Source organism: Octopus sinensis, linkage group LG16, assembly GCF_006345805.1.
Source record: "Octopus sinensis linkage group LG16, ASM634580v1, whole genome shotgun sequence".
NCBI classification, from domain to species: Eukaryota; Metazoa; Mollusca; class Cephalopoda; order Octopoda; family Octopodidae; genus Octopus; species Octopus sinensis.
This window is the reverse complement of record NC_043012.1, coordinates 44,068,595-44,079,163: the sequence shown is the minus strand read 5'-3', so window position 1 is coordinate 44,079,163 and position 10,569 is coordinate 44,068,595. Positions and strand designations below refer to the sequence as shown.

At 34.5% G+C, this 10,569-nt stretch overlaps 1 protein-coding gene across 6 annotated transcripts in view; it reads left to right on the top strand.

Moving 5' to 3' along the window:
• Window positions 1-524: 524 nt before the first annotated feature.
• Window positions 525-10,569, top strand: part of LOC115220561 (pyroglutamyl-peptidase 1) — a 34,037-nt gene continuing 23,992 nt past the window's right edge. Inside the window, exons 1-2 of one of the 6 annotated variants that reach the window (XM_036510114.1) lie at window positions 602-619; window positions 1,338-1,367. The gene's annotated coding sequence lies outside the window, so the exon portion shown is untranslated. Of the gene's footprint in view, window positions 620-795; window positions 1,368-10,569 lie in introns of those variants that run through there. The other 5 variants (XM_036510113.1, XM_029790711.2, XM_029790710.2 and 2 more) reach the window with 5 other exon arrangements.

The window sequence follows — 10,569 nt, the reverse complement described above, 5'->3', positions numbered from 1 at the left end:
ACGAAAACTACAGACACTCTTCATATTCCTTTGTCTAAGAAACAAAAAAAAAATATTAAAAGTATTGAAGGCAAAACCGGTGAGAGGAGTGACTGTTTCAACCAAAGGATATGAAACAAAAAAAAAAAAAAGGGAAAGAGTAATTTGAAAGAAGTAAAAGAAAACACATGAATAGGAGTGCATCGAAGATTACAAAAGTGGTGTATGGTATATTACAAAAGTGACAAAAAAAATGTGATGAATGTGAAAAGAGTACCGGAGCAGTGCAACAGTCAGTGGGGATGAATATAGTATCTGTAAAAAGCGTTAAAAGACAGAAAGAGTATGTTGAAGACTAAATCGACAGAATAAAATAGAATAGGAGAGAGAGAGAGAGAGAGAGAGAGAGAGAGAGAGAGAGAGAGAGAGAGAGAGAGAGAGAATAATTAGATGGATGCATGAATTAAGAAAAAGGAATAGAAGTGTAAGACAGAAAGCAAGGGAAAGAGAGAGTGTGCGAAAATATTAACAGTATATAAAAGGTTGGAAACGAACAGGAGAAATTAGTTTGGAGCTATGTATAATATAGACGCCTGTAGGGAGTGTTATCAGCAGTAGTAGCAGCAGCAGTAAAGTAACGGTGAGAAACTAAAGATTACATATACATTCACAAATAAATAAATAATATCTTTGACAGAAACGGAGCGAAGCGATTTCGAAGTAGATGCGGTGCTATTTTAAAGAAATCACCTTGTGTTAGATAAGAAGAAAAAAAGTGTAAGATTTTACAGTAGTCAACTGACGTTGATAAATTCTAGTTTATTGTGGATGTCATTTCTATTTCAACCCCACCACACTAAAAGGAAACTAAATATGGACTCCGATTGAATCATTGTATTCTCTCAGCTTTTTTTTTAAACTCATATTACTTTCCTTTTTATTTTTCTGAACGATTTTACATCAACTCACTACAGAAACATACATATGGATGAGTCTGTATACATAGATATATATCTCTCTCTCTGAAATGTGCGTGCAGACGCGATGCTATTTTAATGTGAAAAAGAGCATCTCCTGAAAAACACGAGTTGTTTGCTCCTAGTAAGGCCAACAGTTTAAATAGCGAAGACAGAAAGACTAGAGATAGACAGGGAAGTACAGCTGAATTGCTGAGACGAGAGTGAGGGAAGGATAGGTAGATATTTCTTTAATGATTTCGCTAAAAAAAAAGACTCATTATTGGATTGATTACTAGATGAATATATAAATGATAGAGTGGAGAGAAAGAAAGAGTAAGCTTTTCTTTACCGTTGGATTGTTTTTGTTTAGTATTTTGTATATCTGTTTATTCTATTCAGCATTATTGCATTCCAATTTAATTAATCCAGGTAAGCTATAAATATATTTATTTGCCTTTCATTCACACAAAAATACACAAATTACATGCAACTATATTATATATATATATACTATATATATATATATATATATATATAATATAATATATATATTATATATATATATAATATATATATATACATACATACACATATATATATGTATTATATGTGTGTGTGCAAATACATACACATACATGCATCCACACACACACGTGTGTGTGTGTGTATGAATATGTATGTGTGATTGCCTGTTGCTTTCTATATTTATCGAACTGCTATTTTTATTTTCAGCTAACATTTTAGGTAATTAATGTCACCATGAAAAAAACAAGCACCGACTGATGTCTCCAAACTCTATCCCTTATTTCACAATTACATGACCGATCTTGTTTTAAGAATTTGTATTATTAATATTAGAAATTATTTTGGTTTTAATTAATGTGAAAGAACAAAGCAAACACCTTAGAATTAACCCCTAAATAAGTCACGACTGTTTACTGGTTTCGATTCCCGGCTGTAGTACTTTCACTTCTCTTACGACGTTGTTCATGAGAATAAAAGGGGTTTCGTTTAATCCAATTTCTATCATGTTTCTTCTATAAATCTCTGTAAATGCTCAGATCTAGCACCGATCGTGGTTTTCACAAGCGAGAAGTAAACTACATCACTTCAGCACTGGCCGATACTTAGAATTCGGCGCCCTCATCTTTTTCCATATACATCTGATTTTTTTTCGATAATTTTGATAATTGAAATGGTCTACTATCTAAAAAAAAAGTATGCTTCGATGTTCTAATTATTGGTGTGCCAATTTTTTAATACCATAAAATAAATATCTTATCTTGCAAACCAATATAATAAAAATGTACAGAGTATAACGTTACATAAACACTAGTGCGCACGCACGCACGCACACACGCATACATACCAACACAGTACCCGTCGAAAACGACGGGTTATGTGAATATGGAATAAATTAGGCTAACGTAAAATATATAAATAAAGTGATGACATCTTCGGATAATCTTCACCATTTTTCTGCATTTCTAAATCGAACAGTTTCTCTGTGACTGAAAAATACGTCTGTTTGACATAGAATTTCCTGTTGTATATTTGAAAAGTCCGCATAACTCGCTGTTTCTCTGGGCTTGTACTTGTATTTTTTGTCTAACCTTCCTTTCTCGCACCAATCGCTGTCTTCTTTCATTCAAATATTCCATGTGTATAAGTTTTAATTTTTTAGAATAAAGAAGGGAATATGTATAGAAGTAAAAGTAGACTGCTGGGCAAATGACCGGTAACTTGATTAAATGAAAAAAGGATAAACTGGTCGCCTAGATTTGGATACAGTACTACTGATACAGAGGTTTGCCTTCAAATATTGTTAGAGAAATGATAACTTACAAAAACCAACTATGAATTCGGTAGCATCTTAGTGAATGAGAGATGTAGAAATTGTGTCTCAGGGAGGAGATCAAAGAGAAAGATGGTTGGCATGGAATAAAATGCATCATAAATGCAAGATTTGCAGGAACAATATCTTCCGCTCATGGCTTTTTGTCCAATAAAAATTAGTCCTTCCCGTTTCGGTCAGTCTATATTCTAATTCTTTCTTTCTCTCTCTTCTACACATTATACCTCATCCATCATCTGACATTCCTAAATCATGAAAGAAGCAACAACAAAAACAATTTTTATAAGTGTTGCATGCAAATTGACCTTATGTGTGTGTATGCATATATGTAAATATATGCATACATATATATCTATATGTAAATATATATACATATTTATATACATGTTTATATGTATATATGTGTGTGTATATGTATGTATACATTGTGTGTGTGTATATATATGTATGCATATATTGTGTGGCTGTATATAAGTACAAGCAAGGTTGTGTGGTTCAGAAGTTTAATTTGCAGCAACATGGTCCGAGGTAAATTTCTCAGTGTGTGGCACTTTGGGCAAATATCTTCTGCTGAAGCTCTGGGCTGATTAATGTATTGTGAGTGAATCTGGTTGAGAAAAAACTGTGAAAACATATCACTTTATATGTGTCTTTGTCTTTCTTTCTGCCCCACCACAACTGCTTGGCACACAGTCATTGTTTGTTTACATCCTGTATCCTAGCAGTTCAGCAAAAGAAACTGATACAAATATCAGATGTGAAAAAATAAGCTCTGGGTTTCTGGACTCAATTTGTTTATCTTTTACCTTTTACATTTTTCAGTCATTAGACTGTGGCCATACTAGGGCACCGCCTTGAACTTTTAGTTGATGAATCAACCCCACCCCACCCCATTCTCTTTTGCCGAACCGCTAAGTTAACGGGAACGTAAACACACCAACGCCAGTTGTCAAGCAGTGATGTGGGGACAAATACAGACACAAAGACACACACACACATATATATATATATGACAGGCTACCTTCAGTTTCTGTCTACCAAATCCACTCACAAGGCTTTGGTTGGCCCGAGGCTATAGTAGATGACACTTTCCCAAGATGCCATGCTGTGGGACTGAACCCAGGACCATGTAATTGGGAAGCAAGCTTCTTAACACACAGTAGCTGCAGTCAAGTGAAAAATAAAAAGAAACTAGCAATGATTCAAAACCTAACTGTTAGGTAACATGTCAGATCAAATCACAATAGAATGAAGTGATTGGTTTATTAAGCAAATCTTCTTCTTGTGCCCTGTAAAAAGAACATTTTTGGCAGTAATTAATTGAATCAACTGAGCAATATGTGTCTCCATTCTTGTCACACCAGACAGCATGCATTTTAACAGTCAGATAACAGAGGAAGGTGGCTAAAACAGAGGCTCAGATAAGTAACAGCAACCTCCATCACCACAAATACAGCACAGTTGTTTTCACTTATGTTGGGCAAGCCACAGGTTATTGTATTAATAAATTGATTGGCTACACAATTAGCCATTACTCATAGTGTATGTGACCTTCATGGTGAAGTGTGGGTGTGTGTGTTTATGGATGAGGTTTGTGTTATTCTGGTATAGTGTTGTTAACTCCAAGTCAGTTCTGATTGAGCAGGCTTGTGCTAAATGACAGTCCTCCCATCAAATCAATCAACTCCTTATAGCAGCCTTCCTTCTGTATAGTTTGAAGTATTTAGATATTTCCATGAATATAGTCACTAATATCAAGTTATGAGTATCTTCTTGATAACTTTTAAGGTAGTTTTCTTACTTCTTATTTGTTGCTTAGATTTCATATTGTATTTTTAAATGTCATAAGCATAATTAATGTTTGCATTCTCACACAAGCATGGAGATCGAAAACGAACTTGCAAACAAATATAGTCAGTATGTATATTATAATGATGTTGATGATGATGTTTCAATTGACTTATAGAGTTTGTAAGGGACAGAAAGGAAAAGAAAATTTATGTCGTGTTCAGGCATGCTTCAGCATGAATGGGAATGATTAATGCATACACTTTATGCAGTTTCCTTGCAAATACGCTTTGCCATGGATATAACTGTAGTAGAGACATCAGTGTCAGTTCATAGAATATCAACCCAAAAGTTTTACCATACAAATGTCAGCGTAATTCATCATCATCACCTTTGTCATTGATCATTGTATTTTGCATTAGCAATATGTATTGTTAATGCTGGGTGCACCTGATCTTTAGAAAAGGTACACTATATCCTTGCTTGTTGTAAGAACTGATTCAAAGAGTTGGCACCAGGAAAGGCATACAGCCATAACGGTGCCTCAGAAACTTCCGTTCAGCCCATGTCAGCATGAACAGGTGGGCATCTGCATTTAGGTTATATAAGTCTGGCAACCTTGTAAGCTATTCTAGCTATATAGAACTGGTATCCGTGCCTAAATAATGTAATAGTTTTTATCCAGTTCAGAGGTGAAGAGGAATGCCCGTGTTATTAGAGAAGCATGAGCAGTGAGGGAGTTCCGGATAGTTACTGTTTTGGGAAGTAAGGACTCATCAAAATGTAATGATGATGAGAGCTAAAGAATCAGATAGCTTGGGTGCTCTTCGATGGTATCTTATACACAGAAACTGTTGTTCTATCCATAGAAGAGACAGAAGTAGGATGTAATGATTCAAGGTTATTAGTCAGCTAGCTTTATGTTTCGTAGCAGTTACACTACTGCTTTAGATATGGAAGCAGTACTCTTAGGAGAGTCCTAACTATGCATTGTAGAGACTTAATAACTGTTCTGAGCTGAAGTATTTTCTATTCCATAAGAAATCTTTGGAATGCAATTTTTGGTGTGTTATACATTAAAAATTATCAAAAATTGAGCTCTTCAGTTATATAACTTTCTGTACTTATTTCTTGCAAATACAGAAAACTTAAAATTCACTGAATAAGGAAATGTAATTGTGACATTCATACTTTTAACTGAAATGCTTACATTCAGGATTCACTTGTTGATTGTTTACTTTTCATTAAATGCTTCTAAATTACAAAGTAAAACAGCTGTAAACTATAATATTTATTAAATCGAGTTGATAAAAACTTCTGAAAATTTAAAATTAAAACTGTTTGTAGAATTGTTTCAGTATGAATTTGAAAATGCTAACTCATTGAAATTAAAAACTAGCTGATGTCTAGCTACATGATAAAATGAAATCTTGGATTTATCTGTCACTATTGTATAAAAGATAATGTTTAAGAATAAGTTGACAACATTGTTACTTGGAAGCTAACTGATATGTTTTGAAATAGACACATTTGTACTAAGGAGGTCAGGTTCATATCTGATCAGAAGCATAAAGAAACTCGGCTCTTAACAACTGACACATCTAACTTGAAATACATAACAGGACAGCAAGTAGACAGTTACAAAACCATAGAATTAATGACTATTTTGCAATCTTGCAGTGCTAAGTTCAGTTCTTCCACTACTGGAAAAAGCTGTCTGCAGTAGCTCCTAGGCAGATTGACCATTGTCCCATGGTCTACACCAGTGTTTCTCAAGCAGTGGTTCTTAAAACACATGTGCAATAAGTCAGCTATATTCCTACAATATGCAAAATATTTTAACAATTTCTTTATTCAGTTCCTAATAATATTTAATTATAAAAATAAAATACAATTTTTTAAAACATCAAATAGCTATGAGCATCCACCTGAGTAAAATAGGAATCAAAGGGGGTGTAAAAATTAGCTGAGAACCACTGGTCTACACTGTTGTAATGTTTAGCTCAACTCATACGACAATAGAGAAAAGCCAAGTCGTGCTATTAGCATGGAATGAATCCCATCAGCCTAAAATTGATTCCATTTGAAAACAAAAGATTCAACAGCAGATAAATTGCAAGAGAAAGGAAATAGCTTGAAACAGCAAAACCCAAAATGCACCAAAAATAAATAAAATAAAAATAAAATTTCATAGAAACTCAGAATTCAAGACAAACAGGCTTTTAACATGAAATATTAATTCAGCAGTTGAAAGTGAGAACATAGTATTTTTGAAACAAATCAAACAAAATAAAATGTTTTGAAATGATAAACAAGCCCTTTACAAGTAATCTCTATATATAAAACTGTAGTTGTGTGAGTGTCTGTCCCCTTCGATTTAGATTCCTAACTACTCCCACATTTTGCGGTGCAGTTTAACCAAATTCGGGTATCTTATAGTCGTGATTCATATCGAGCCCGTCTGAGTATTAGCGCGCATCTAAGATGAGTCTACGATTTTAAAAATAATTTAACATCATTTTTTATTCCATTTTAATGCATAATTTTTCATGTGTCGATGGCGGTGGAGTTGGCGTCCATGGTCACACCTGCACCTGTTTGCTTCTCCCCCTTCTTCCCTCCCTCGTGAAGCTGTGGGGAAGGGAGTGTAAGGAAATCAACGTCGTAAAGCGTTGTCAAGGAGACCAGCGTTCTTTTAGAACAACGACTTCATGGCTTGAAGACACCAAAACAGAAATGGCTAAGAAAGCCTGAATTGGCATCTATAAGGGAAGTAACTCTCTAAAAATGCTTATATAGTTATTTCCCTTACAAACCCGAGCAACGCCGGGCGATACTGCTAGTTAAATATACAAAACAGGAAAGCTTCAACCAAATAAAGAAAAAGGAGAAAAATTTTAGAGAAAAATATGGGCTGAAGCACTCTTATATTGCCAGATGCTTTGATAAAATAATTAATAGCTAAACGGTTAATGCCAAAAAAATTAATTCTTCTACTAAATTACAGAGGTAGATAACTCTAAAAACTGCTTACTGATTTCTCATAGTTTTTATGAACACTTCAACAAAAACAACCTTTGTAAAGAACAGAAGGAATTGTAAAAACCAGTTACTGATAAATAAGACAATATTATAAGACTGCAGACAAAATCAAAAGAATTTATTGCTTGGATAGGCCCTAAAGATAAACATATTATTAGAATCATCCTTGAAAAACTAACTTGAGAAATAGTTAGATGGCTTGTCATTGTGTAAGTCAGTTCTAATTTGGAATGATAAGCCCCTTCGATGGATTATGGACCACATCTTAATTGTGCATGATTAAAAATCCTGAAGAAACTAGACACAAAAACAAGAAATTCATTGACAAAATTTAGACTGCATCAACCAAAAGCTGACACACATCACACATATGTCTGTGGGCAGACTGGAAGAAAAGTCCCCATTCAATTTAAGGTAGTATATAAAACTGATACAGTTGGAATAAACATGTGTAAAAATAAGGAAAATACTTTACTACAAGTACCTCTTTTACTTGTTTCAGTCATTTGACTGCGGCTATGCTGGAGCACCACCTTTAGTCGAGCAAATCAACTCCAGGACTTATTCGTTGTAAGCCTAGTACTTATTCTATCGCTCTCTTTTGCCAAACCGCTAAGTTACAGGGACATAAACACACCAGCATCGGTTGTCAAGCAGTGCTGGGGGGACAAATACATATACACACATACATACATATATACGACGGGCTTCTTTCAGTTTCCGTCTACCAAATCCACTCACAAGGCTTTGGTCGGCCCGAGGCTATAGTAGAAGACTCTTGCCCAAGGTGCCATGCAGTGGGACTGAACCCAGAGCCATGTGGTTGGTAAGCAAGCTACTTACCACACAGCCACTCCCGCGCCTTATATTTCCACATATAACATGACCTTTGAATCCTAAAATTTACCCTAAAAATTTAGGGTCATCTTATACTACCTTTTTAAAAATCAAACTTTGAATTTATAATAAGCTAAACTTGACCTCGACATACATTAACAAAATATAAAAAAAATTATAACATAGGTAAATAAAAACATTTTTATTTTATATATTATTGGCATATCTTCATAATAAATAGCCTATTCGAGAGATAATTCTATATCATTGAAATCAACTTTTATCTATGGAAGCTCAGCTGAGAAAATGTAAGCATTGAGTTATGGTTCTGCTCATAGTAACCTTTATCTTTCGCTAACCTTTCAAAACTTCTAATGGTGATGTATAACTGTAGTAATAACATTTATAATAACATATTTATATTTTTCATAAAATATCTATTATCATTTGGTGGTAAATAACACAATTTGGATCACACACAACCTTAATTTTTCAATAAAGTTAAACCATCAGGAATAACAGCAATATCAGTGTTGGTTTTGGATAACTGGGTTTTAGTATTTGCCATAACGTGGCTACGAAATATACCCCAAACCAATAAACTGTTCATTATATATGCCACTTGGCCATCTGTTACATATAGTCTCAATCCATAATTTCACATCACTTTCATCCATCAACATTTTCTCGTGAAAATGAACAAAAACGCTAGGAGGAAAATCTATTTTGGGCTATGTTTTATGGTTAAAAATAACCATGGGTTTTAATTTTGTACTGTCAGCCATGCAGGATAATACCACCATAAACCTCGTTTTCTCATATCCTGTGCTTTTAACGACCACTGTTTTTACTCCTTTCAAGTCTACCATTTTGTTATCCAGCATGTCAAAGTTTAATGGAGTTTCATCCATATTTCCAATATGAGACAATGGAAACATACCTTTTCTCAGCTGGATGATGAACTGGTGAAAACTGGTTACTTAGTGATCAAGATCTCTTGGGAGTTTAGGGCTGATTTTTATCTAAAGGTTGTTAAACACGGAAATATATGCAATTTTTAATTTCAACACACAAAAAATACGAAAGAAATATTTAACTGAAATAAATAAGTACTCCACTCACAAATTCCTTAAAAACCATAGACACAACTAGCACTAAACATTGGTATACAGCAGAAAGGATAGATACAAGAAATTAAAGAATTGAAACAGAGCCATCAAAAATACATACGGGAACTGAAACTTTTCTGTGGGCAATGCTTAAAATGGTGAAATAAACTAGATTACAACAAAAAATGGTCACATGTAGCACCAAGGATTACAACTGAAATGGTACACCTTTTGTTTTGGCCTGTTGGTTTTCTTTTGTTAAGTTTTTTTTTTCTTTACTGTCTCTCAAAGGAACAATTAAAGGGTGGTCTTTGGTTGTTCCTTTGAGGGTACACTCAAAACCCATCTGCTTTTTGAGTGGAAGATATATGTTATTTTTCCTCCTAGCTATAATTTATTTTCAATAAATTCTAGTTAAGTTGGCAAAATTTTTGAAAAATATCTCTCTGGCACCAATGATAAGATTAACAGGTTAATTCTCCCCAACCAACCTTACAGCTTTGACCAGTTTTATTGTGGAAACAGTAACTTTTGGGCCTTGCTGCTGTTGTTGCATGCTGGTTCCTTTGCTGCATGCCACTTTCTCTTGCTTTTCCACTTCCTTGGGAATCTCCGGTGTCTCTTGCACACACGTAGCAACTGGCATTTCTGCCCTGCAACATCAATTGTATCACTTTTGTTTCTGCACTCATGATGAGGGATAGCTCCAGGATAGATCTTTGATATCTGGTGCTCATGAGGACATGTATATCTGTGCAGTGACCTCACTCAACATGTCATTTCTGATCACTTTGCTGCTGACAACCTGCCTGTATTACACCATAAGGGTCATAAAGAGACAAGAGTCAAATGTCCAACCCAATGTCTTTAACCATGACACTTGGGTTATTTCTTATGTATTGTGGTATAAACTTGAGAACACATGCACTAACTTGGTCTGTTGTCTCACCTCATTCTCAGTTTCAAAGACCAGCTACATAATCCACGGTTGTCTTCAATT